At 45.8% G+C, this 27,723-nt stretch overlaps 1 long non-coding RNA gene across 3 annotated transcripts in view; it reads right to left on the bottom strand.

Moving 5' to 3' along the window:
• LOC138503855 (uncharacterized) overlaps positions 1 to 23,635 on the bottom strand; it is a 159,860-nt gene extending 136,225 nt beyond the window's left edge. For 2 of the 3 annotated variants that reach the window (XR_011279720.1, XR_011279719.1), the window contains exon 1: positions 14,524 to 15,647. This is a non-coding gene — a long non-coding RNA (uncharacterized lncRNA). Of the gene's footprint in view, positions 1 to 14,523; positions 15,648 to 23,557 lie in introns of those variants that run through there. The other variant, XR_011279721.1, reaches the window with a different exon arrangement.
• Positions 23,636 to 27,723: the final 4,088 nt, after the last annotated feature.

The raw sequence follows: 27,723 nt of genomic DNA, 5'->3' as shown, positions 1-27,723 counted from the left end.
CTGCCAAACGCACTGCAGCAGCTTATTTTGTATGAGAGCATTATCATCCAAACAATGCACCCATTTACGACTTCAACCGAAAACTGCTAAATTGCCTCCCACCGAATTACTGAGAGGCATTCATCATGGGAAAGTAGTTTATTTACCATTAGAACTCAAAGAAAATGTACACACTCTACGAGTGCAAAGGCCAATAGAAGAATCTTTGATTATCCTGGTAAATGGTGTACCTACAAAAGACAGCAACTAGTGGACATAAGCAAAGATAGGGAAGCCTTGCAATACCTTAAACAAAACAATGAATACAACAAGGAAATAAACATTGAAGAAAACCTGAGAGAAACAACCAAAATAATTCAGGACTCCTCAACAACTGGACAATTTGAACATCTGGATCCTAGTGCAGCCTCAAATATTTTAGACCACTATACAGTTCACCCACTACACTGCAAAGACACTATACACTAGAAACATATCAAATGCAGAAAGCCAAAGGAGCGCCAATCAGTATATGGGAAAAAATAATGTAGAAGCACAAGCCTTTCCTCTACTCTTCCCGACTGCAAAAGGTGGAAGATATGATGAAAGATTCACACAAATAACAGCATCAGAATACCGCTGTTTGCGAATGTATTCTGAAGACCCTAGATTTATACATAACGTGGAGTACATATTCCACCTCCGCTTTGAAAGTGAAATGGCAATGCTATGTTATGGAGTTGCCCACACATTGAAAACAGGTTCCCATTTTCAAAATATGTCTGCTACACAGCTACTTGAAAAGGTGCAAGAGAAGGACAAAGTTTTACAATCAAGTATTACAAATCTCTTGGCAAACATGCGTGGTATGAAAGAGTACTGGTTCCGACGGCACGCAGATGTACGGTGTATGCTACGCAACCTTGGCCTACCCGCATGGTTTGTCACTTTAAGTTGTGCAGAGTATGCATGGGAAGACTTGCACACTTTCCTACTTCTCTCTTGATCCACGGTACTTCCATCATCGCTTCCTTGCAATGCTGCACTTCATTTGCAATAAAGCACTTCCTCCCCTCGGAGAAGTGGAACACTTCTTTTGCAGAAAAGAATATTAAGCCAGAGGAGCACCACACACACCCACATGCTTTTGTGGATTAGGAATGCTCCTAAATTTGGCGAGGAGAGTGATGAAACTGTTTTGCAGTTCATTCACAAATATGTCACTTGGCGAAATTCCTTCGGGAAAAATTTGTTTAGTGACCTACAAGCACACATTTTGCAATTCCAAAGACACAAGTGTGGCAAGTATTGTCGATGCAATTCTAAGAACAGAGGCAAATACTACACCAAATTCTGCTTTGGTTTCCATAACCAGTTTCAACAACAGGGCAAGTAAACAGGTTCATGTCTTCGGTTCGACACAGTGTGAAAGTGAAATCTCCTAAGAACACATACTGCATAAAAAAGAGCAAAGCATCAAAGTACATCAATGATTACAATGCAATAATTGCCCTCCTATGGAATGCTAAAGTTGATGTACAGTACATTGCAGACAACTCCACTGCTGTTGCACGATATGTCACAGCCTACTTAACCAAAGCAGAGAAAACAGAGCTCAAAGACCTCTGGGATGACATATCATCTGACAAAACACTGGCACAAAAAATGTACAGCTTTGGCATAAAAATGCTGTCCCATGGAGAATGTGGCTGCTACGAAGCTGCAGACGTTTAACTGGCACCGCCTTATATGGGAAATATGAAAACATAGCGTGGCTAACCTTGGTCCTGCTGCTGCTGAAGACATACAAACAATAGCCAAAAGCAATCCCAACAGACAGGACATTTTGAAGAACAATTTATTGGACACATACAACCCGAACAGGCGTATTACTTTAGAAGCCTTGTGCCTGTACTAGATAGCCCAAAACTTCACATGCAAAAATAACATTAAACCAGATTAGAAGAAAGGTAGATACAGAGTGGAAAGTTGTGAAGGCAGCCTGGTGAAACTTACCAAACGCAAACTAATTAATCATATGAAATTGTCATTAAAAACTCCTCAACACAAAGAACTGTACTACACAGCTCTACTGCAACTTTTCAAACCATGGAGAAAAGAAGAAGGTTTATTAGCCACCCACGCCTCTTATGAAGATGCTTTCAATGCAAGTGAAAGTACAATTACAAATGAAAACTTTACATGGTACAAAACCATATTGGACAATGAACGCCAGCAAAAAGAAGATCTTCAAGCACAACTAAATGTAGACACTTCTGAGAGCAGTGAACTTTCTGTAACAGGCAGTCAAGAACCACTTGGACAGCCACTCATAGCAAATGAGGCAGAATTAGCCATGACGGAAGTAACCACCACCATGTTTCAGTATGAGCAGTCTGCAGAAGAGTTGGCTGTACTGAAATCCCAACTAAACAATGAGAAGCGTACCATTTTTCTAGAAGTAAGTGAAACAATTGAACATGGTATACAGCACGAAAGTAAAACGTGTACCTGTGACAACTACAAACCTGCACTGCTGTATGTAAGTGGTGAAGCTGGTTCAGGGAAAACATTCTTAATAATTATTAGTAATGCCTCCAACAATTAACAAACAACAAGATTTCAGCTGTTGTAACTGCCCCTACAGGTATGGCTGCCTATAACATAGGTGGAGTCACTCTACACCGATTGTTACTCCTTCCAGTAGAACACACAAACTAATTAGAGTACTATAAGCTTTCAGCGGAATCTGCTATGGAGCTGCAGAGAGTTTTTAAACAAATTAGAATGCTCCTAATAGATGAGGTGAGCATGGTCTCCAACCTAATGTTGCCTTTGATTCACCTCAGATTTCAAGAGTTCCTCAAAACAGACTACGAAGAACTGTTTGGAGGAAAGCATGTCATTGTTTTTGGAGATCGCCTTCAATTAACACCAGTGAAAGGTGAACCTATCTTCAAAACCTTAAAACCATGAAAGTCTTGGAAGAATCAGGAATTTAAATCTCTGGCAACGTTTCCAATACAGAGAACTAACTTAAAACATGCATCAGTCTGCAGACCTCACCTACGCCAACATTTTAAAAAACATATGGATTGGTGTACTATCAAAGGAGGCGCAGTTTACCCTCAATACTAGATGCATCCATGGGCTGTACGGGTGTAACACATGTGCTACGGATGTCAAGGAACAATTAGCTCACATAAATGTCACATGTATGACCTTAATGCCAACTCTAGCAAGCTGTGCACAATTCAATGCAACAATGCTGAAAAAAGGAAAACAACCACTAGTTGAAATTCATGCCACAGACAAACTGGACGTACACGGTTGACAATACCTATGTGTCAACAAGCCATAGCATGACTAAATACCTTAGAAAACTCTATCTCAAACACCGCTGGTTTGGAGAAAATGTTAACATTATGTGTGAACTGTAGAGTAATGCTAAAGAATAACCTTGACGTAGAGCAAAGTTTAGTTAATAGAGCACTTAGTACAGTTGTTGGCTTCCTGACATACCCACGGGACAACAGCATTCAGTTTGTGAACATCCAGTTTGACAAACATTCAGAAGTTAAAAAGATAGGACATGCAATGGCTCAATTCCTTCTTTTCAAAGATATGTATGTATGCTGAGAACAGTTCTCTCTGTTGCTAGCTTATGCAGTAACTATTCATAAATCGCAATGTCTAACCTTAGATCACGCATTGATTGATATTGGCAGCACAGACTTTAAAGAAGGCATGAGTTACGTAGCACTGTCATGGCTACGTATACTGGAAGGACTGTATCTAGTGAATTTTGATGCAACTGCAGTCAGAGCAGACATTCCTTGCATCATAGAGTACAATAGACTACGTGCACTGTACACACCCCAGCTGAAAATGTACCATGTTCCTCAGAAACCCAAAGGTATGAAAAGAAGGCTCATTCAATCAGAAGTTGTAAATGATTTGGCAACAGTACCACCATAGAAATTGAAATCAACTCATACTAGATCAACTACCAAAGGCACAGACAAAAGGAGTAAAAAAGACAAGACATACCCAACTCCACACACTAAAAAAAGTGGCTCTTCAAAGAAACTACTTACTCTTGCATCAAAGTACTTAGACACCGAAGTACCTGGTCCACTCAAATTTTCCAATACAACAGGTGTTAATTGCTATGCAAATGTAACGTTGAATTTTCAATTCCAAATGCCAGCAATTGTTGAAAACATGTATTTAAATGGTGGAGACCAGTGGTGTTTGCAAATGCTTGTGCTTCACAGAAATGCAGTACGTAATCCTGACAACATTTACAGTGTCTCAGGAATAAGGCAAGAATCTGACTACCGTGCTGGAATGGTGAAATTCACTTTAAACCGACAAGAAGATCCACAGGAATTTCTAATGTACTTATTACAAATACTGGAGAGGAAAAACATACTCATGAATTAGATCTTTCACATTTCCTACATGTGGAAACATATATACCGACTCTGCAACCATGTCATTCAGGAACAAGTCTCTAACGAATGCTTCCTGTATTTATCAATACCTAACTGTGTCTCCATTCCATTTCAGCAACTGGTGACAAAATGCAAACCATAGCATATTGTGTATGTCGTGCGATTCTGATAATCATTTGAAGCTACATATACGCTCACATAGTCAATTTGTAATATTAATGCTCTTAAGATACAATATTGATGGAACCAAAAACAACTGCAAACTTACTGCCTTCACACACGGACAAGTATCACTTGGCAAGAAAACCTTCACAACAGTAGCCATAATCTACCACAGAGATGACACAACCAGTGGAGGCCACTATACTGCATACATTAGAAAGCAATGATCATGGTGGGAATGCAATGATACTGCCATCATTCCAAAGTAGAGATTACCTGCAAATCTTGCAAATGCCTACTTAATATACTTGAAGCCAAAATGTAGTAATTGATGTACAAACCTACTGTAGCTTACTCCCCAGCACCAATCAGTACCTTTGTAATTGCACCAAAAAAATAATTCCTTCCACACTGTCGACCTAAAACAACTTAGCATACAGCAAGCATTGAAGAAATGCATTAAAGTGTGTGTTGGACAATTTTATCCCCAATGAACCCAATGAGTACACTAAAACAAACAATACGTGTACACAAATCCCAGTAGCAGTATTTTCCACAGAATACGTAAAAGGGAAAGTACTAAGTATGAGGGTTCAAAACTATCCTCAGTAACCTCTGAAACCACCAAGTACGCAAATGAGTCTCTAAGAATACTCAGACAACTGCAAGACATGCAACTACCACTACGTAAACCCATAATGGTAGACTATCACTTCAGAATGTGCACAGATGTGAAAGTAGCAACAGGAATGCACTAGCTTGTAAATGTACCCTTTAGGAATGGGACACTGGAAACAGTTAGAATATGCCACCTGGTATCTAACTGCAACCACAGTATTACAATGTTATTTGCAGCATTAAAACAACCCAACTAAAACTCAACCTTCAACAATGACTGTGCTACAAACATATCTTCAAACATTTCCAAAGTATGAGCATTTACAGTCCGCCAACAGGTACATAACTACCATCCCAATTCTGCAGTAGCACAGTACAATGCCACAATACTTGCAAAACACCAGCAGCAACCAAACGCATAAAGAAACAGTGCTACAAAAAGGAAGCAGGTAAATACTTAGAAAACACAAACTGCTATACAACGCCACCCATCCTACCAACATGTATAGGCCAGAAATCGTAAACCATTACATTTCCTCCTACTTCAAGAGTACACCTTAAAACGTGCTATAACCACTCCAAACGTTACTGTAATTCATTGTGCACATAGCAGCAAAAAAATCTGGAAGGTTTTTTTTTACCCAGCATGGATTATTTTTACCCACAGACCCAATGATTATGCAAAGAAACACAGGAACTGCACATATTGCACAGTACACTGGTTCAAAGCACAGTACTTATGAAGTACTAGTTATGACGGTCCACAAAGTAAATAAATATATGCAATGTAGTGGACAGCAAAGTAATACCTGTTCTAACATGTTCTGTTCTCTTTTCCCACAGATAATGCAGCAACCATGACTACAACATTTCACATTCCATACACAAAAAACTGCACAGGCCTTCCCCAATCCAAACAGTAAGTATGCAATTATTGGTATCATACTTCTCTACAAGTCCACAGTGCACTGTGTGCACTTATTTCTGCAATGCCACAATTTGCAAAGCACACCTATATTACACTACGCAGCTTGTGCATATACCCTACACGCTTCACAACAACCAGTACAGTATAGGTGCTCCAGCCATGCACTCAATATTGTAGACCCTGCCCACAACTGCCGCTGCACTGTACAACTATGCATACACACATTTATCCACGTACCTAAAACCCCACACATAACACAGCCACCTACCCCTTAGCCACTGCACTTGACATTGCCTGCCATTTTTTCCACACAATGGATAACCTGTTTCCTACGTACACTGTTCACCTAAGCCTATAATAAGTGGACACACTGAATGCACTACACTACAGTAACCTACCCGATAATCTGCACAATCACAACATTGCAAATTGATCAATGCATCCATATATCTTATGTAACTGTCCTAACTGCTGCAACATTTGGCTCCTCACATTCCACTGGCACAGTTTAGGCCATTAGGCCATCTTCATTGTTATGTACACCATTCCAAAAGTAGGTATACAACACAGTTTTCCCTGCAGCACATGGTACATAACTCGGCAGCCATATTTCAAACACTGCGTTACTCCTTACATTTTTTAAACTTCTGTTTCCCTTTCTTATTGTATAATGGAAACACCATTTGAACAGCATAATCCCCTTACAATGTTTGAAGGACGTACGCAGTAATTCCTTTTCTTTGATCAACGACAGCACCAAACATGTTCATGCTGCAAGACACCAAACTGCGTACGATGGCTCAGCCACCCACGTATGCTGAGGCAGCGCACACCAGTCTGCCATCGTCCACTGTTGCCTCGTAACACACTGCACATATAAATGTTCCTTGGGGACTGTAAAAGCAAATTTTTTGTATGTTGCCATCTGTGCATTCAGAGCAGTATGTGTACAGCACCATCATCTCCACTTATACGTCGTACTAACTTCACCGTAATGACACTACAGCCATGCGGTAATGCATGCTACAATCGAAACACGTTGCCGGCTTAATCCTTTTTTATCCAGCATCATCTCCGGAAAGCAAAACCTAACATACCTCTCCTTCAACAAAAAAAATGCTAATTTTAAAATAGCCTTGAGCGGGAAGCATGATTAACTCCAAGGGCAGACATTTATGTAATCGTAGAAAAAAAGGATACATAAGTTACAGTGCAGTTGTTCTGCCTATGTGCCCAAAAGGTAGTCTGCAACGATTCCATATGACGTACACTGCAATTTGTCTGTCGCCCACCCAACACAAGCATGGAATTTGCCAAAGTTTTGTAAGTACAACTTTACATCACATATGTATTATGATTACAATTTTTTAAGCTGTAGTTCTGTATGCATAATTATAAATGTACTTTACCACCCACTTTCTGTGTGTGCATTGTACGGAGGTTTGTGATGGCAGTAATCACGTGCTGTTACAGTGGCATGTCTCCACCATTCCATGTAAATTGCAACTGTGATTGTACTTTGTATTGTTGCCATTCTTCCTAGCCCCTGAAATCCAGACATAAAGGACAAGACGAAAAGGGAACACAATTTGTGCAAACAGCACACCTTATGCTCACTCGTGCAGTGCTACATACCCTGTTTTGCCCTTAATATGCCCTTTCAAACAATTATCAGTTCTACGCACCCTCATTGTATTGAAAGTAATAACGGCCACAGGTACACGCAGCAGTCAACCGGCTCACATTTCAATGTTGCATTTTTTAGCAAACCAACTCCTGCATTCTCCTGCAATCCGAAGGGACCACCATGAGGGTTGTTTTTTTCTTTTTTTCTTTGGACACACTCAGGGACATTGTGCCGTGGGTCTAAAAACACTCGCTAGCATTATATTTTTTTGTAAAAATGAAAAACATGAAAGGAGCATCTGGTGGCAACGTTTCAAAGACATTTTGCTTGTGTCGAGCCGTACAAGGACAGTATCACCTACAAAACAGAGAGCAAGGCAGTGGGTTAACATATGACACTAATCAATAACACACAGTACATGCTCCATGAGTCAGCCACCTATTACGACATCCTTCCCACAAACTCTTATCCTGTACGCTGCCACTAATAATGCGTACTTACATTTATTCTTATTCCTCTTTCTTCTCAGATACCTTGCACCTTACTGCACGTACCACAACTTCCACACCCCAACAGACGGGTGGTGGACAAGTATTGCAAGATTACCATAAGCAATGTGTTTTCCGTCGTTATCTGGGCCGACCGATATGGGCCTCTATGTCCATTTGCGGTTCCGGCAATACGAACCAACCTGCAAACGTTTATGATGTAAGGCATCCCAGAGGCAACAGCTACTACCTTGTCTACCTTGCAAAGAAAATGTGTTCTTCCACATGGCCCACCAAGGACCACAAACTAATCCTTCTCCCACTTTGCTAGACGACAAAAAACTACAGAAGTGCACAGACGGCATTGCACACTGGATTTTGTTTGCGAAATAAAAGAGCGGTGATTGCAGCCACCTTACATGTTCTTGTGAACATAAAGCACTTGCAACAATAAACCGTGTTATTGGTGTAGTATGGGAATTTTCTGGAACCGTACGCTCTGTGTGCGCATGTCTGCTTTTTCTTTTGTTTATATTGTTCCTTTCCAGAGCTAGGTGCTCAAATGACAGAGTGTGCTACACTTGGCACGCACGTAACGAAAATACCTGGAGTGCACGCCATGAGCAAAGACTCTCCACAACTAAAGTCAGCTATGCCAGTGACTGTTGCAATGGTGTATGCCGCCCACATGTATAGGTAATGGAAGCGAGGCACACATTACAATTGCACACAATAGGAACGCCAACTGCGTTTGTTGGCCATCTCAACAAGTACGCAAAAGAAAGCTAACAGTCAGATGGCCTGCCGTCCTGTATATGGCAGGACTTAATGGCGTTGATAATTTTGTCCAGTGCAAATGTATGTGGGTAGGTCTGTACATTATCCATACTTTCAATGTGTAATGCTTAGTAACTGGTATCATGTCACAATATCTTCCTTCACTCTCAGAGCATAGGTTATTATCAGGGGCACACCAAAAGAAAGCTAGCAGTCAGATGGCCTGCTGTCCTGTATATGGGGGACTTAATGGCGTTGATAGTTTTGTCCAGTGCAAATGTATGTCGGTAGGTCTGTACATTATCCATACTTTCAATGTGTAATGCTTAGTAACTGGTATCATGTCACAATATCTTCCTTCACTGTCAAAGCACAAGGTATTATATGGGGCACACCATACCAAACACAAATAGTGGCATGTCATTCCGTGAACGGCTACAAGTCCAATGACATACACCATATGCAAGTGAAGGCCCTTCACGCCACCACTAGTGGCGTAGCAACTTTAAAATGACCTCCACAACCATTCTGTAATGGTGAGCACCCACAGGAGACATGCATTTTTCCAAGAGTGTACGCTGGAGTTACATATCAGTATAGGAACGGACCCAAAAAAGGCAACATACTGAAACCTACTTCCAACCAGTGTCCAGACTGTTAGTTCAAAGGGCACTGGCCATGTACACAAGGCAGTAGGGCCTTGCCACTCCCAACACAACATAGTACACCAAATGGAACTATCCCGATATCATCTGCAATACTCTCCTCATCCCCAATGGGCTCTAGAGGTAGTCGTCTGTGCAGCTACCCTACAATGAATTAGAAGTCAGTAGCTGCGTACATGGTCCATGTCGCAAAAATGTGACAGTAAAAAAATCCTTTCATGTCTCAATGTCTTACTACACTCAATGAAGCAAGGCTCTGTTCATGGCCACACCATTCCAAATGCAACTGTTGGCATATCTCACCAATGCTGCTGCAGCAACTCTAACATGTCCTCCACAATGATTCTACAAAGGTGAGTACCTTAGGACATTCGCATATTTAAAAGTGTGTGGGATGGAACAAGGTATGGTTATAATAACTTACTGACGTTTGCGTAGGCAAATAAAATGCACTATGTATACATATGTGTGCAATTGAGATACCATTATCACAGTACTCCCATGCATTTTCCAATGTCTTAATGCACTCCCTGCAGCAAGGATCTGTTCACAACCACACCCTTCCAAAGGCGAATGGTGGCATGTCTCACCACTGCTGCTGTATGAAGTCTAACATGTCCTCCACAATAAATCTGCAAACGTAAGTACCTCATATCTAAAAGTCTGTGGGATGTCAGAAGGTATGGTTACAATAACGTATCCAAATGACCTAAGGCCAAGGGAATGCACTCTTTATACATATGTGTGCAATCCACATACCAATATCACAGTAGTCCCATACATGGCAGAATTGCGTTGCGGGGGTTGTGCCCAAGTCCTACGCTCTTGGGTTCATGCGGAAGCCTATGACCTCCACCCATGCACCTAAGAGCCTAGTCCTTGGACACACCCACTAGAAGGCAATGGAGCCAAGCATGGCAACATGTGGCCACGTAGCTTTCCTGACTACAGGTACGTATGGGTATAGTAACAGACCCAAACAAGGCAACAGTCTGAAACCTACTTCCAACCAATGGCCAGACTGTTAGGTCCAAGGGACCTAGCCATGCACACAAGGCAGTAGGTGCTTTGCAGGCACAACACAAAATAGTACACCGACTGCAAATATCCTCATATTGTCTCCAATACCCTTCCCATCCCCAATGGGGTCTGCCTGCACTCACCAAAACATGACAGTCGCCTGTGCAACTACCCGCCAATGAAGTATATGTGAGTGGCTGCTTAAAAAGTCCATATCGCAAAACTGTGATGGTAAAAAATCCTTCCATGTGGCAATGTCTTACTGCCCTCCCTGAGGCAAGGCTGTGGCCAAGCCCTAGCCTCTTGGGTACATATGGAGTCCTACGGCCTCCACCCATGCACCCAAAAACCTAGGCCGTGCCCACAACCACTACAAGGCAATGGAGGCATGCATGGCAACATGGCGCCACATACCATACTTCACAAACGTACTACAGCCACCGACACCCCTGCCCACGGCCACAACACAATGGAAACCCACAACATCAACATAACCACCGACACCCCTAGCCAATAGCGGGATATCAGAATGTATGGTTATAATAACTTATCCAAATGAGCTAAGGCAAAGGAAATGCACTCTTTATACATATGTGTGCAATCCACATACCATTATCACAGTGGTCCCATGCATGGCTGCATTACGTTGCGGGGGCTGTGGCCAAGGCCTAGACTCTTGGGTACATGCGGAGGCCTTTGGCCTCCGCCCATTCACCCAAGAGGCTAGTCCATGGACACACTTGCGAGAAGGCAATAGAGCCATGCATGGGAACATGTGGCCACGAACCTTTCCTGACTACAGGTACGTATGGGTATAGTAAAGGACCCAAACAAAGCAACATTCTGAAACCTACTTCCAACCAGTGGCCAGATGGTTAGGTCCAAGGGCCCTAGCCATGTGCACAAGGCAGTAGGGGCTTTGCAGGCACAACACAACATAGTACACCGACTGGAAATATCCTCAAATTGTCTCCAATGCACTCCCCATCCCCAATGGAGTCTGCCTCCACTCACCAAAGAATGATAGTGGCCTGTGCAACTACCCGCCAATGAAGTTATGTGAGTAGCTGCATGAATGCTCCATATCGCAACACTGTGATGGCAAAAAATCCTTCCATGTGGCAATGTCACCCATTTTCAAGTTCTTTGCATCATCTGCAATGCAGTCCCCATTTCCAAACGAGCTTCCATGCAGTCGCCACAGAAGGTAGTCGCCTGAGGAGCTAACTGCAAATTGCTGCATGGCTCGGGTACACCCCTCGCACACCACCGTTTTCTTTGACCTAAACAAATATATTATATTTTCCGTTTTACACTCCCCAAAACGTTTCTTCCACTCTTTCACCCACCCAATCCTGCAAACCATGTCTTGCAACCCCTTCCAGAGCGGCAAAATTGCTGCTTTGCTTCCATACACTACTCGCACACCACCGTCTTCTTCGACCCAATCAAATGTATCATATTTTCTGCTTTTCACTCCCCCAAACTTTTCATCCCCTCTTTCACCCACCCGATCCTGCAAACCATGTTTTGTAACCCATTTCCGGTGCGGCACTATCCTCCGATACACCATGGCAGCGTTTCCCAAAAGCTTTGATACACAGCACGCTTACCTCCAGCAACCACCGGCCACGTCCAATGTTTGCCGACATCACGGTGTACTTCAAGCCAATGAGACTTTTGCCCAAGGAGCGAACAGGGAAATGGGTAGGCAGAGCGGAGCCAGATATCACTAATCTTTTGAGACGTACATTTCAGTTCTTTGCAAACAAAACTACTGGTCGGATTTCCACCAAACACACACAAGCATGCTTTCTGACCCAAGCCCCCGCTCCTGCCACAAATTTGGTTAAAATTTGTCCAGCCATTCGGCCTGTAGCCGTGCGCAAAGTTTTTCCCCATTCAGTCTATGGGGGGAAAAAAAAGAAAATTGGGACCCCCCGTATAACTTTACCCCCTCCTGCACGAAACCTCACCCAACTTGCCGAAAACATTCAGTGTGGGCCATATACTTTTTTAGCAATTTGGTGAGGATTCCTCCAGGGGGAATGAAGTTATAAGCTGCCGAAAAAGTGGTCTTCCTATGGGTTTAGCAACTTAACCATAACCACACGACCGCTACCGCGGCCCATTTAATATATATCAGGTAGTCAGGCAACCAGAGTTTCTAGTAAAGAGGCCAGAGGTGTAGCCAGGTTTTTCTAACAAGTGCGACCTGAAGCTAATGTAGTTGTGCCCACCACAGTGACATTAATATCTGTAAATGTCCACACAGTGCTGCTGAATGGGCATTTACAGATTTTGGGCGGGCCATGCCCGCTCAGGCCCTACTCTGTCTGCAGCTCTGGTAAAGACAACAGACTGCAGGCAAACCACCATTAATTTCCCCTCCTGTTGCTGTCAGTCACCAGAGTAGCTTCGGCCGGGCAGAGACATGGCTGTCCTAAGGTGTGGTGAAGCCCCTTTGAAATTTCTTTGCATTAGGCCAGTGGTTGCACCGCCGCAAATAGGAGACGTGAGAAATCTCCTCATGAGTTTATGTGTGAAGGAGCCCAGGTATGGTTTATTATTACGAATGACATTCAACTACAACAAAGTTATGTTTCCCTACTGAAGAAAGGTTTATTCCAGACTAACTTTTGTATCATATGTATAAATATATATAGGATGGCATGGCATTGTGTGGTGCATGACGCCAGCATCAAGGAGCGCTCTGCCTCTTTGTGAGTTTTAGAACACACATACACAGTGGCAGGTAGATGATGTTCAGTCGTGGCTGGAGAATTTTTGAACTGGAGGGGCTTAAATGTTTGCGCCATTTAGGCAGGATCAACTGAGCATAGTGAGGAAGACCAAACTAACATAGCTCTCAACTCACATGCGTTTGGCGGGTGTCGCCCGCCTTGTAAACAGCTGACTCACCCGCCAAGCCTCCTGCACGCCCATTCGTTTCAATGGGCCTCTCACCTGCCAAAATTAAAATCGGGTGTTTTCACCCGCCTTTGTGACACAAATGGTTGAGAGCTATGAACTAAATAAGGGGTGCTTGAGAGGGTTACTCGCCCTCGAGAACATTTTTGAAACATTGGGTTAAAATGGTACATCTTACAGCACTTTTTTTGAAAAATTGGGTAAAAAGCCAAACAGTTTCCTATTGGTTTTGTATGGTAGCACATGTGAAAATCCAATAGATACAAGTCGCCAATCGTGCACGGGAGCATTTTCCAATGCATTTTCATGCTGCATTTGCCCTCAACAAATGCCTGTATAGAAATGCTATGAAATGCTAATAATATATGGCGAGACTGGAGCCACCAATGTAAGCCAGTATAGCTACGTAATGCCATGCAACGTGTTTGCTTTAAAGTAACATTTGCCATGCCCCATTAAGAAAGCATATGCAGACTAGCACTACTACTTCTAGTCTGCGTATGCTTTCTTAATGTGGCTTGGCATTTTTTAATTGGCATCAAGGATAAACCAAACGTGCCAAGTGTGCTTACTGGGTAGACTGGCATAGATCAATCTAGGCCAGTCTAGCCAAATGATAACGCTTATGTTTGCTTTACCCTTGATACATTGTTCTGTGCATGAAGGGTAGAGCAAAAAGGAATGTCATGCAGCCAGCATCCCCCTCCCCTAAATTTAGAGACCCCCCTTTAATTGCATGCATGCATACATAAAATCAAACACACCATTGACACCAACATACATGTGAACATACATACACATATACATACACATTTAGTATAATACACAAATACATACACATTTCATTTAACAAAATGAACAAAGCACTTACCTTACCTCGATGCACCCTTCATACGCACCCTGCTGCCTTAGCCGTCCCTCCTCTCCGGCACGTAGACACGCTTCCTGACAGAAGACAAATCTTCTCCTGTCAGTCAGAGTGTTCACATTACAGGTCTCCACACAACGTGAAAACGCTGATTGGCACACACATAAAAGGTGCTACTTGTTACCGTAACAATTAAACTTGAAGACTGTGAATGCGAAATCCTGTTAGTGGAAAATTAGGGACTGTCTGAAGGTGCCATGACTGAGGTTACAAGTGACCAGGAGATCCAATGTGGTTGGGGGCTGTTAGGCCCAAGAGAGATAGTCAAGTATTAGCCGGAGGTTGGAGAAGTGTTCTTCTGAATCTTGTTAATGCAAGGTTTGTGACCGTGCATCAGTAGGGGTGATGACCCAGAATAAGGAGAGATTGGAGACAGGGGGGAAGGCAACTGAGGATATAAAGATTGGTAGAAAGAGGGGAGAAAGAAAGGGATGAGAAGAAAGATAGGGAAAGCAAAGAAATAGTGGTGAGATGAGGGAAATGGCAGAAAGTGTGTTGAGAGCGGAAGGAAAGAGTAAAAAGGAGAGAAGAGGAGAAATAAGGCAAGGTGAATGGGCGGGAAAAAAGATGATGGAAAAATAAAAGAAAGAGGGATTATTTAGAGTGGATAGTGGTAGAGTCTATGTGAACAGCAAAGGTGGGGAGACGAGAATGAAAAGGTTGTGAAAGGAGGGAAAGGGTAAGGGGAGTGGAAAGAGTAGAGAGGTGGACAAGGAGTGATGATATCGAAAGAGTCCCGGGAAGAGCAAGGATTGGGGAGGATTTGAGAGAGAACGAAGAGGTGAAGGGAAGTGATGAGTGAAGAGAGGCAGTGTTAGAGGGAAAAAATGGAAGAGTAAAGTAAAGGAGAAAATGCTCAGATTACTAACCAGCAATCTTTATAAAACCGTGTCCAATTCTTTCTCAATACAGTCCTAACAAGTGAAGATTCCAAAGGCAAGTGTAGCGCTGATTTTCTAGCCCTGGTCCAGGCAATGAATGCACACTTCTATCGCCGCAGACCAGGGACAGTTCCCCATGGGAACCACCACCCTCACTCCCAGGCCACCTCGATGGGGAGGGGAATTGCACCTGTAAAATAAAATTGCTGTTACCAGGAGATGGGCTACACCCAGAGTTTTATAGGGATCCCAACACAGACCCCTCTTTATTAATGCAAACATTTTACCCATTCCTATTCTCTTATTTTGTTTTCTAAAATTCCCCTAGTATGAGGTCTCTCTAAATGAAGATCTGCTCCGTCAGCCCAACTTTCCTTGGAGGGGTCAAAGGGAGACCAATATGGTGGGACTGACCAAACAGACCCACACCTAATAGCTGATACCACCCTCAGATGTGTGAGGCCAGAAGATGACCTTTGGGGGTGGTCCCATACCCTAGGTGGTGTAGATAGACACCTCAACACTCACACTAGACAAAATACAACCCACAAGGGAAAAAGGCTTATCACACCTCTTGCATGGAGAACAGGGTTTAATCTCATGAAAATACAAATACGTGCCAAGAACTCTTCTGCCACGGAGCGCTCTTACAAAATCAGCATGAGCAATCGTTTTTAAAGGTAACAAGCGTCACAACTGACGTACATCACATAGGTTACAAATCCGATTAGCTGTTTGCCGCGACCCTATACAGAGGCGGCCTGCTCCATAAGGGATGCCAAGCCATTTTGGTCCCAGCTTCTCCCGTCCATCTTCTTCCACGGGGGCTTCTTCATTGTAAGTCATCAAGCGCAAAGCTACTAATTGGGAATTACTAACACAATTCAGTGCATCTCCTATCTGTGACCTAATGTGCACATGATGCTGCAGACATGGGTGCAGAGGATACTTTTGAGGTCACAATAACTCAAAACCCCTGCTTGATCCCAGACACATCTGCACCTTCCCAAATTCGGTTTGTTACTTTTCCCACCCTGACACCTCGCAGCACAAATTACAGGGATCCATAATGTGGTGAACCTGCCTTTCTGCTGTGATCTTCCTGATAAATTGGCGTTATAGCAGTTTTATGGTCGGTGGTCTTGGGCTAGCTGGTAAACTGAATGCTGGGATCTTGGGACGGGGCATCTGGGAGCTATAAATTAGGGATTGGACTAGTGAAGGTCGGAGGCTCATGCCCTCCTTCTCTTGGGATAATTTTTCACAGGGAGCTCTCTGCCCCCTCATGGCCTTGCAGGGCACATTCCTTCTTGATACATGGCCTTGCAGGGCACATTCCTTCTTGGATACAAGTGCTAATGGCATGAGACAATGAGAGGTTTATGAATCTCTGCGGGTTTGGTCTTTTCCACTGCTGCCTAAGCTGCAGCCCGACCCGGCATGCACACACTTATCTCTATGTTCTGGGCCTGATCCTAATGCCCTTGCTGCAGCGCAGCACTAGGACTTAATTTCAAGATGGCTGCTGTGTACTAAGATGGCGTTTCACTCCGAGCGCAATCTATACCGCAACACATGATGATCTACCTCTAATTCAGCTATATTGGCAGACTCTCCCGCCTATGACCTCTGTGAGCTCTTACAACACGCTCTTATGCCTCTGCCTCATCTGAAACCTCTTGGGGGCCTGGGACGATCATCCCCCCTCCCTAACAGTGGCATCAGGCAGGCCGCCACTACCCTCCGCTTCCTAATGGCAGGCAATTTCCCCCTACACAGTATTACTTCCCTACTCCCTTATATATTTCACTATACATATAACCTACTTATCATTTAACCTACTTAACTGTCCCCATAAAATCCCCTACATAACAATTACCCTACATAACATTTACTGTACACATAAATATACAAAATGACATACAACATAAAAACCATGTCTTTGTACAAAGGGTTGATTGCTGCCGTCAGCCCCCCCTTTCACAGTACCTTCATGATTCTGTCTCTGTGGTGAAGTCCCCTGATAAGGCTGTGGGAGAGTCTGTCCCTGCTGGAAATAGGTGCCTGCCCCCCACAACTTCTTTTTTCTGGGCGGCGCCGTACACCACATGGGGCCACCAGCACACACTTCGTGGGACCTGTGCTTTCAAGTCTCTGGGAGGTCCCCTACCCAGTTGGAGGATCACCTGTCCTCACCGCTGTAGCTCCCAGACCAGATTTTCTTGGTGGCACCCATGTCCTCGGTAGGCTGTCCGACATCACCGACACACCCTGTGGCCTCTTTTCAATCTTCTGGTTGGCTCGTACCCCTGGGTGCTTGCCACGTCACTGCTACCCACTGCAGCACCATCTTTACTCCAGGCGACACCCACAGGGCATAGTGTGGATGCAGCTATTCTCACACTGTACCATCTTCATTCCAGACGTTGTCTACATTGTCACGGGTCTCTGCTGTGCTCACCACCATGCCCACGACCTGCGGTAGTGTTCACGGCCCCAGCCCCTCTGCATCGCTTTGGAGGGACACAAAGGGCAAGCTGCTTTGCTGCACATAGGCGGCTTTGCCTTAGCAAGCCAGGGCTTGTATTTAACCAAGCTGCTATGACACGGCAGCCCGGAACTTCACTGACACGCTCACTTCCTGACACGCTCTCTTCACCCGGGCTGCCATGTGCACCCATTCACCTCTTGGGCCTTCTGTAACGCGTGGCCTGGGAAGACTTCGTTGATGGGCCCACCTCGCTGGCCATGAGATGGGCTGTCAGGGGCACTGCGGGTTGCCGTGATCCAGTCCACCCACCCTACAAGGCTCGGAGTGGGCAGCTCTTCAACCCAGGCAGTGCTGCACATGCTGCCTGGGCCCTTGAACATCAAGGGGCTCGTCCCGTCTGCACCCCATGCGTGCCAGGGTTGCTCTGGGCAGCATGCTCGGGCCCACAGTTACCAAGCCAGGTCGCCCCCTCATGCGACCAGGCATATAAAATGTCCTTAGGCCATCCCTAAGCACTCCCTTAGTTGCCCCCACCCCAGCGAGTTGTTTTCTTTTCTCTCCTTCTTCCCTTGCTTCTTCATTTCTTTTCTCAACTCAGCTGTTTTTCTAACTGTCTTTTCTTTTCAAAACCTCTAGAATATGTTCTCCCCTGTACCAGCCCATTCCTGGGCAGGGGAGTCTGTTTCTTTTCTTTATCTTTTCTTTACAACATTCCCTCCATCCTCATGGTGGGCCGGATGGATTAGTCTACTACACCTAAACATCACACCACACAAAATAAAGTACTTTTTTCAGCCCTGGTATCTGTATCTTTATTTCTAGTTTCGTCCCTTTCTAGCTGGGCCTTATTTGGGCCACGGGCTACACAAGGGAGAGATTGACCAGTCATCTTCACGAATAAAAAAGGTATAATCATAATAATGCGCAACCAGTGTCCATTTAACCTTTAATGCCTACATAATACAGCATGATCTTACAGAAGAACAGATTGAAATAACACCAAGATGACCCATGAGTAGCCTGACCCAGAGAAGGAAAGTCGAGATTAATGGGAATCAGAGTTTGGTGAAGCCCCTACGTCAGCCCTGCAAAGTCGAGAAGTGATGCGCTAGGATATTGTGTCCTTAAACCAATAGCTAAAGGAAAGTCAGGGCATCTCGGGACTTATCCTGGAGCCCCAAAACGCACAGACTGTTAGCTTCTGTCCACGTAGGTAAGGCTCACCTGCTTCACAACCAAGTACGCTAGTCGTTCCCAAGATACCTGAGGAACTTCCGGCAATAAGGCTGGAATCAGACCTCCCGGCTCCCTGAGAGAGAAGGAAACAGGAAACACTTTTGGATGGAAAGTGCAAACACATCACACAGTGCCCGCCTTTGGAGAGATGGAGAGCTAAGGAGAGCACCCAGTTTCCCTATACTCCTGGCTGAGGAGACCATGATCAGAATATAGGCTAAAGGATCAAGTGCTTAAGGACAGAGGAACAAAAAGGTTTAAAACGGGAACACTAGAGAGCCCAAAGAACCAGGTGGAGGTCCCCGGCAGGAAAAAGAGGATCGCACCTAAGTCGAGATATACAGAAATTGCACAACAGCCTGGAGAGGATAGTTTCAAACACCTTGGCGTCCACCCAAGGAACCCTACTGTACTGCTGGATGCCAACCATGTTCTAAGGGTGAAGACTTAAAGAACCAGGAAAACCATCTTGCCAAAACCTTGCAATGACTGGAGATGTATAGTTAAGTTGGTAAACTGAGCCTCCTACATCAGTCAGTGATGAACTCATGAGCCTATCACAGGAGCGGGAGTAGAGGGCTTTTTAGAAGTCGAACCTGTCGAGGAGAGAGACAGACCCTGCTGTTTCAGCCCCTCCCTTTCAAGTGCTGACAGGAGCAGGATGGAGGTCGGTATGACATGAGGGCAGTAAGGGGTTATCAGTAGCAATTGGACCCGGAATAGCTGACACCTATGCAGAAACCTGTATAGAAGACAGAGAGGCAAGGGGGCTGGGCAGAATGTTGAGCACCCAAGCATATTCCTCAGGCGTCCTTCCAGAGACAGAAATGCAGAAGAATGCACTGAAAGCTTGATGGGCTGAGCAAAATATCCTGTGAAGAGGAAAGTCGTGTCCTGATGAGGAAGCCTACTAGATTGTAGTGGATTCCCCTGATGTGAGAGGTTTCCAGGGGAACATTTCTCTCTGCCCAGAAACCCTGTGTAATGGAGATCGCGGATAGGGAGTGAGAGCCCATTCCCTCTGCTGGTTCAAGAATGACACTGTAGATTTGTAGTCCCCACCATCTGGGATCAGTCCGAGATCAGACTCATAACCACTTCTGCGGCCTGAGACCAATACTGTTGAAGATGCCAGTGTAGATATTGAAGATGGAGCCTTGCCCATGAGGCAACCAAGACTGATGCTGCCATCAGCCCTTATACAAAAGACTTCTCCTAGCCAAAGTCTCTTTTAGTGGGTATAAATCCATCCCCTCTTGTATGAACCGTGCTGCTTTGCTCTCTGGAAGACCAGGAGCTCCTTGGTGGGCTCGAGGTAGGACTTCTTGAGATTGGTATAGTAGTCATATTGGAATCCCGCCAATCGTGACTCTCCGGAACCTGTTATTCACCAGGTGTACGTGCACATGGAAAAAGGGATCTCTGGGGCAGAGGCAGGCCATCTAATCCCAATCTGACACTAGTGCAATGATCCGCCGGTATGTGACAATCATAAATGGGATATTTCTTACACAGATGACGCCACCTTCCAGGTCCAGGACAGCCTGTAACTAACCCCTCTGATGTGCTGGGGTTTAGGAAGATCTGATAGTAGCACCTTTAGACCCAAGACTGGGTGAGGTGCAGGTCAAATGATCTCCTTCTACACCAGATCCTGAATTTCCTGCCTCATGCATGTCTTCGATTGCTGTGTGCCAAGGCCAAAGCAAGTCCATGACTTCTGCATATGGAGGCCCAGGCAGAATGATATGTTTTATCCTTCATGCAGAATGACCAATACCCATGGATCTATGATGGAGGAGAGAAAGGAAACCCTGCAAAGACTGAGGCTGCCCACCCTCCCACCCCTGGGGCAGATGGAAGGGGGATCTTCCAGTTGGGAGTGGAGTGTTTTGGATGGTGAAGACATTTTGAAGGGTGGAATCTGGGATTAAGCTGCGGAATACATAGAGGCTTGCAGGGATTAAACAGTTTTATCTCCTGTCTGTTGGGTTACTCACTGCTGCTTCAGAGGACAAGGAAGGATTGGACAACAAGGAATCCATCACAAACAAAGAGGGCACGGTCTGCCCCTCCCCCTTAAGTAGATATAACATTCACCTGAATGCTGGGATAGAAATCTGCTCCAAGTCCATGGGGTTTTCAGCCAAGCTATAGTTTCTAGGAGATAGGTCCCTTCTACTGGTTTTCTTGAACTGGTGAATGTTAGGCATGCGACTGAGAGAAGAGGCCGCACTGTCCAAGAATGTCATCCTTGTGGCAACGTGCTCTAATTCCTCGCTAACTGAATCATGCTTGAGGTGTTTCCTCTCACAACATAAAATACTCCTTAATAATTGTAATCAGAGTAGGGCAGTTAAAGGAGAAAAAAACACTGCGCCCAAAGGGCATGCCTACCTTAGCCCTTACACCACCACAGTCCCTGGTGGCCCTAACCCATCCGGCTAGGCAGGGCACTGCATTTGAACTGCAAGCAGGAGAGTGACCTCTCCTACCAGCGTTTCCCTGGCTGACCATGCACAGGAATGCTGTCCTGCCATGCCTGAAGCCTGGGCCCGCCCAGATGGTCCAACAGCGGCCCTCCAGCATATCCTGTGGGAAGCCTGGACGTCCAGCCCAGCTCAGGGTTCCCGGGTCTGCCATACTCATCGTGGGCATGCTGGAATATCCAAAACTCCAACCCCCCTACTCTTGGTAGAGGATACGGGAGCCACGCTGTAATGGAGGTGAGAGGACAAGCCCAGCAGGTCCTCTACCTCGTGAACAAAACAGGATGTGTGGCAACGTGCGTTTACTGTGTACCCTGTGGCAGGGGCGCCGAGTATGCGGGTGCTGTGGGGCTCGAGCACCCCCTGGGAGAGGCCATCTGCGCTAAAAGTGCTTATACTTTCAATGGGACATCCTAAAAATGTGTCCACCACCCCACTCCCCCTCAGGGAAAATCAAAAGTCAACTCCCCTGCAGTGTTGTGTGAAGGAAGGGTGTACCAGCATTTTTTAGGAGGTTATTGTGAAATTCTCTGGGGGTTGCCGGGGCGGACATCCTTCATTTGCTAGGACTAGGATGAGGAAGAGAGGATGTGGGGGGTAATGAAGAGAGGTGACACAAGGAGGATTGTGGGAGAGATAAAAACAGTAAATGGGAGCGAGGTGGAACGGGGCAACAAGAAAGCAGCCTGGAGGGAAAATTAGAGGTTGTGCGGTGCAAGAGGTTCGAATGCTGGGAGGGGAGAGGAGGGCAAGTTGGCATTCGAAATGGCTGGAAAGAAGAGAGATGGAGGGGTGAAAGGAGCAAAGTGGGAAGAAATCAGTGACAGAAGGGAAAGGGATGGTGTTTATCAGTGATTGAAGTGTAAAGAAAAAAGTAGTGGAACTTTGTTCCCCTTTCCTGCCCCCTTCTACTCCCGCACCAACCACACCCCTTAACTCTCCACCTATCCCATACTCAACGCCCCCACAATGCAAACACCATGCCTTCCTTTTCTCCACTGCACCCCACCCAGTACTATTAAGACAGCGCATAACACAACGAAAGAAAATGCAGCATTTAAATAACAACCATTACTTGGTCATTGTCCCCCACAGCAATCAGCTTTAAGCAGCCTTCCCCTTCCCATCACCCACCATTCTCACCTCTTACCGCCCACTCCTAGGGCTATAGCCATACTCCCCTGCCCGTTATCTGTACAGACACTGGGGCTCATTAAAAGTTTGCTGGTATCCCGCTGGTAATCCCAGCGGGCTACCGGCAAACTGCCCCTACCGTTTCCGACTCCTGATCTCCAGGTATTACCGGCATATTCCAGGCGGTAGAAATGCTGGTCAATCCCTATTCCAAGGAGGTAATTGCAGCATTTATTTGCCAGGGGGGCCTGATTTAACACCAGGTCAGGCCTGTAGATAGATCGGTGCCCCCCCCCCCCCCAAAGGCAAAGGCATGTGTTCCCGGTACGGAAAAAATGCTGGTGCCAAATTACTGGCAAATATGCCCGCATTAATCCCATAACAGGAAACTCGTAATGAGGCCCACTGCATCTGCAGCAATCCATGATGAATGGCAGAAGGCACAGGTCACTGTAGAGAATGGGGCTTTGTGACTGCTTGACAATGGGCGTTACATCCCAGGCAGTCTATACAGAGGAACAACAGCAATGCAGCAGCTGCAAGATAGCTCTGCAAGGTGTGCCACTGCAGTGTTACTCACACAACCCAGGTTCATGTCATCCCCAATAGGTAAAACGTTACTAAATACATAAATAAATAAAGGTGTCCTGAAGGGGTGCTCGGGGTTTAAACAACCAAGTACATAAATAAAGGTACAAGGGAACGATCACTGATTTCCCAAAAAAAGCAAAGAGCGCCGTTCGTACCTTTTAGTTCCCGCCCACTTCGGTGTTTATAGGAAAAGAATCGAGGAAAGAAATGAGGCTGCTAAAAATAAAGCAGAGAGAGTGTGACTGGTATGTCTCTCTCTCTGGCAGCTCCACCTCCTGCAACCTTGATTTACGTCAACAGATACAAAAAGCTTCAGACGTGGGAGTGCTAAAGGCTTGGCAGAAAGGAATGGCAGTGTGGAGTGCGAGGGGCGGATGTCCAGAGAGAGAACCAAACAATCTCCACTAAATAGCATGTAACATTCATGTACACCGTGTAGTTACTTTGGCGATATGTGACCAACTTGCCTTGTATTATTGTGTTGGTAGTAACCTAGTGGGGGAGGGGTTGCGACAAGATAAAAGGAGGGTGCACATTGGCGACGTGCTGGCGCCCACTGAGCATCTGTCACACAGTAACAGAACCCCTCCTTCTGCGTGAGAAGGCATGGCCCCCAAAGGAGCCCGCGGAGCCAAGAGATGTACTGTGGAGAGAGCTCGGTGGAGTGGGAGCCGAGCCACATCGTAGCATTGCGTCACGCCTGGTGACATGCACGGGTGGGAGTACAGGCCCAGCTGTCACACGCCTCCCTTCTGCGTGGTAAGACTTGGGCGCGATGCTCTCATTGCGCCTTGCGACGCCAGCTCCATGCCGAATATACAATCGGAGTGCTGCTGCTAAACGCGTGTACACAGTGCAGGCTCCCCCAGGGTGCTCGGACAGCCAGCGTTAGCAGTAGGGGTCGCGACGGAGGCGGGCTATGTGTGATGTAGCGTTTGAGAGGGGTGATATTACATCCTCATGAATAGAGATGTACAGCTTGCAGCATAGGCACATCAAATATTTACACAGCGACCATGAACAGCGTCAGCGGGCCCAGAGGGAGGCGGGCTAGTGATGAGCAGATCAATAATATGCCATAGCCGGCCGATGGGGCTGACCTGCATTTTAGACAAAACAACCTGCAAACGCAGTGCAAACTGTTGCCATCATTGGTGTATGGGATTACAGTATGGACCTAATTTGGCAATGCTTTTCATGTATTGTATTTTTTTTTTTTAGCAAACATGGGTTTATATAACCCTTTAATACATGTTTACAATATAGTGAAATAACACCGTTTTTACAAAGGTATGCACATCAACTAATCCGTAAATATAAAGGATTTAAATAAAAAAAACTTGATTGTACAATTGAACGGTAGCCGTTGTAGTGTTATTTGATGTTGGAGAGATCAGAAGTGAAGTCACCGCAAAGGGGAGGGGCCAAAACAGAAAAGGAGGAATAAAGACGAGTACTGCACACTGGAGGCTCTGTGTGTTTTCTTCTGATATATCTCCCAATACATGGGACATATAACACTGGGGACGATAGCGGATGTGAGTCCATGAGTGCCACAATGCTCTGATTAGTTACCAGTAATCTTCATTACACCTAGTCCTCCCCGTCACAGTCCTTACATTACTGAACAATGTCAGTCCGTCCCCAGCACCTTCCCGCATCGGCTCAATTTTTTTCTCCTACTCAACCCACCCCCGACTGGTACAAAGCCGCATCTGAAGCAGCCAACTGCCACTACGTCCTTTTGCCAAGATCCCGGACAAAGGTCCCTTCCGGTGGGAGCAGCGAGAACAGTACTGTGATGAGGAAGAGGAGGACTAGGTGTAATGAAGATTATCGGTAAGTAAGTAGAGCATTACCCTCACGTCCCCTCATCCCAGTACTTACATCATTGAAGTATCCCAAAGAGCAGAACGATTGTCTGACCCAACCAGAAACCAGGCAGAGCCAGGAATACTGCAAACCCAGTGCACCTTTATTTCACAAAAGCAGACAAACACGAGAGCCGAAAGGCAGGACAGATTGTAATGCAGCCAAAGCAAACCCCTGAGCCATCCCATCGAGAAGGGTCAGGCGATGGTGGTGTGCAAAAGTGTTAAGAGAGACCCAGGTGGCCACTGCACAAATGTCCCATCAAAGACGCCCCTGTTCCTGATCCACTACCCTACCAAGCAGGGGAACCCTGCCTTGACTGTAGACCAACAAAGTGATCCCTGATCAATTGGCTGATGGACAGAGATGAAGAACATCCGACGCCTGAGAGTCACCACAAATGTGACAAACTGTTTGAAGACGTAAGGGGAGCGGTCCTGTCCAGGTACACCAAAGGCACCTCCTTGACCTCCAACCCGTCCATCAGTGCTCGGGACCCACCTCTGTCCGCAGGCAGAGATGGGATGACAATGTCCAGGGATAAATTAAATGTGGTAACAACTTTAGGGCAAAACGTAGGATTGAAACTTAAGATAATAAACTCAGGTGAAACAGGACGATTGGAGGAGTGGCCAAGAGGGTCCCCAACTCCGATCCTCCTGGTGGACATAATAGCCGTCATAAAGACTGCCTTCATGGTCAGAAATTTCAAGTCGATGGTACTCAAAGGCACAAAGGAAGGATCCTGAAGACACTGCACAACCAAGTGGAGATCCCAAGGAGGGGAAAGAGATTTTATCCAAAGTTGAGTCAAAGAGAAATTAGGAAACAACCTTGCCATGACTTGATCAGACTCAGGCATAATCACCCACTGGTCCCTGACCATACAGATAGCTGCCCATTGTGCCCCCAAAGAGCAGACAGAAAGGCCAAGCTGAAACCCGTCCTGTAATAACCAAGCCACCTCAGAGGTCCCGCAGTCGAATGGCAGATGATCATGACTCATGAACCACCCAGAGAACGTCCCCCAGTGTCTTTTGTAGGCCTTCAGCATGGAAGGCTTCTTAGATTCCTGAACTGACAATGAGACTGGGGAGGACAAGCCCTGGTGCTTTAACACATGCCTCTCAAGAACCAAACCGCCCAGCGCCAGTTGTGTGGTGTTTGGTTTAATGTTACGATAGAGGGAGGATGAAGTGGGGGGAACAGTGGACGATCCACTGCCATTCGGCTGAAAAGAGAAAACCAAACCAGCGTAATCATGCCCTATGGCTTGGCATCACGTCACCCGAACCCCAGCCCGGGGGGCCCTACTTACCTGGGATCATGAATCATAGCCAGCATGCTCCACCATCCTCCGAGCCTGGAAAAGGGAACAGAAGCCGACGAGTTGCAGAGGGACGGGACGGGGATGCATGTGAAGAGCAGATGTGGGAAGGGACTGGGGGTGGACCAATGTCCTTCAGTGATGTAAGCACTGGGATGAGGAAGAGGGGACGTGAGTTGTATTAATCCTCTCAAGCAGCAGTCCCACTCCATCTCGTCATTGTTTCGAGGGGTGGCTCCACTCTCCTCCCGTTTCGCCTTCTGTGCCAGGGTGTATCTGACGGACATGCAGGTGCTACCCATGCTGCAGCCCTTTATCCTGCCGAGCGGAGGTCCTGCTCCCAATTCAAATCAGCAAAAGCATATCAGTGGAGGGTGCAACCGCCAAAAGTCTACACCACGTACCTCCGCTCCAAAGCTGCCACTGCTGAAGAGTCATGCTCTCCATATTCAATCTATATTCTGCTACCCACAAGACTGAGAGGGTTGCCGCCCACCATCTGAAGGCCACAATTTCCAACACATCATATAATGGTGGATCTGAAAACATTACATCCATAGGCTATGTTGTCCCTCTAGGGTTACCAACTATTGACCCATATTATACAGTTGACACAAATATTTGTGTTAGTGACATCCTACACGTACCACAAGTATCTCCAGCAATCATGTCAGATGATATTTCCTGCGCATGTCACGCCCTCCTCTTCACGGACAGATTTACCTACATTAGAGGCACCCTGAATGCAAGCACCACCTCACTTCGACATAGCTGACTCCAGTAACCGAGACATCTAATGGGTCTGGTGGAGGAAAGATTTTGACATGTTCGTGGATGGTATGGGCCTGCATGATAGCAGCTGTGCGAGAAGCATACTATTAAGGGTGTAAAAAATTTCTTCGAGTTAGTATTCAGCTGGAATTGTGCCAAAATCCAGCTATTCAGGTTCAGCTGAATACCTTGTAGAGTATTCACTCGAAGCTGAAAGTCTGGCCCACTTTCTATGATGAGTTATCTGTCTCTGTATTTGAAAGAGCTAGTCAATCATAGAAAGCAGTAACTGGCTTCAGAAGCCAACTAAGTACTTTCCTTATTGGCTGCTGCAGCCTCCCCAGCCCAGAG

This window comes from Ambystoma mexicanum, chromosome 11 (assembly GCF_040938575.1).
Source record: "Ambystoma mexicanum isolate Mex_15411 chromosome 11, UKY_AmexF1_1, whole genome shotgun sequence".
Taxonomy (NCBI): Eukaryota; Metazoa; Chordata; class Amphibia; order Caudata; family Ambystomatidae; genus Ambystoma; species Ambystoma mexicanum.
This window is presented reverse-complemented; position numbering and strand designations above follow the sequence as displayed.